The sequence below is a fragment of the Adiantum capillus-veneris genome, chromosome 28 (assembly GCF_014529385.1).
Source record: "Adiantum capillus-veneris isolate H3 chromosome 28, ASM1452938v2, whole genome shotgun sequence".
Taxonomy (NCBI): domain Eukaryota; kingdom Viridiplantae; phylum Streptophyta; class Polypodiopsida; order Polypodiales; family Pteridaceae; genus Adiantum; species Adiantum capillus-veneris.
Window position 1 is genome coordinate 71,476,501 of NC_140958.1, and position 1,484 is coordinate 71,477,984.

At 45.8% G+C, this 1,484-nt stretch overlaps 1 pseudogene; it reads left to right on the forward strand.

The window, feature by feature from the left end:
* Positions 1–454: 454 nt before the first annotated feature.
* On the forward strand, positions 455–730 carry LOC147420659 (small ribosomal subunit protein uS11z pseudogene; annotated as a pseudogene).
* Positions 731–1,484: the final 754 nt, after the last annotated feature.

The following is a 1,484-nucleotide window of genomic DNA, read 5'->3' on the forward strand; positions in this document are numbered from 1 at the left end:
TCTCTCTCTCTCTCTCTTTAACACAAGGAGCTGATCTCAACTCACGTTGTCATGCATGAAGTTCAGCCCCCTCGTGCCGGCGAGCTACGCGACGTCGTCGCCACTGAAAACAATGTAGTACGGAGATGGATATAAGGGCTGGCAATCTATCATTAATAGAGTTCCTCATGCGGAGCCGCACCCACCAGCACAATATCATCGGAAACCGACCCTCTGTCCCTCTCTCTAAAAACTATCTGAAAGAGCTCACGCCGGCACGTGCTCATTCTGATAGTTTTTATATAGAGAGAGAGAGAGAGAGAGAGAGAGATCTTTCTCTTTGAGGTTCCCAGACAGGTGCCCGTGATGGAGTGATGGCGAGCATGTCTTTGGTGTTGCGCTTATCTTTGCCTCATTCAATGAAACCCTTGTGCATGCCGCTCACCTATCTGGCAAGGAGACACTTGCTCGTGTTATGGGTGGCATGAAGGTGAAATCTGATAGAGATGAGTCTTCCACGTATGCAGCCATGCTTGCTGCTCAAGAGTGCAAGGAGTTGGGGATAACAGCTCTGCACATCAACCTGAGGGCAACTGGCTGGAACAAGACCAAGACACCCGGGCCTGGTGCAGAGTTAGCATTGAGAGCACTTGCTCGTTCTGGCATGAGGATCGGACAAATTGAGGATGTCACCCCTATCCTGACAGATAGCACACGAAGGAAAGGTGGTCGGAGAGGTCGCAGGCTGTAAGGCTAGCCACCACAGGACTGCTTGGACGTCAACAAAGCGAGGAAAGATGTGGATGTTCTAGCTCCAATGGTGCTTGTCACTATTACTATTGGATTATTGAAATTACAAGTTTTCTTTGTGTTGTGGCTCAGGAGCTTTGTTGGGTTAGGTTATGAATTAGTGACTAATTTTTTCAAAAAAATAAAAAAAGAGAGGGAGCGAGCGAGAGAGAGAAGGTTTACATGCTTCAAATTTCAATCAGTGTGCCAATGTAAAAAAAAAAGCAACAGGAGAATCTTTGACAAATGCCGATTACGGAGCTAGAAAGAAAAAGGAATGAAGCACAGCTTGCAGGCGTCACATGAGGAGAGGGAGGCGAGCGGAGAGACCAACAGATCGCACGAGCCGAGGAGTATCAAGAATGGTCTTGCAAGGTGGGGGGAAGACCAATAGAGGCTAGTGCTTTGGAGCACATATGGAGCTGGCAGGTGCAGTGAATTTTTTTAAAATTTATGTTTCGCTATGCAACACAGCTCGATGCGTCAACTGATGTGGTTAGATAGTGAGGTTGCGACTATATACTCTTAGGGTTACGAGATCAAATCCTGGTCCTAAAATTTTGGAGCATAACACAAAGGGTAAGGTTGGAAGGGTTGGATCCAACATGAATCTATTGTAGAAATGAATATAATTTAGAATGAAAAAGTAGTGATTCTGAGTCGAGAAAACCAATTTCACAAATATACAAAATCCTTTGTATGGTAGATCCAAAGAG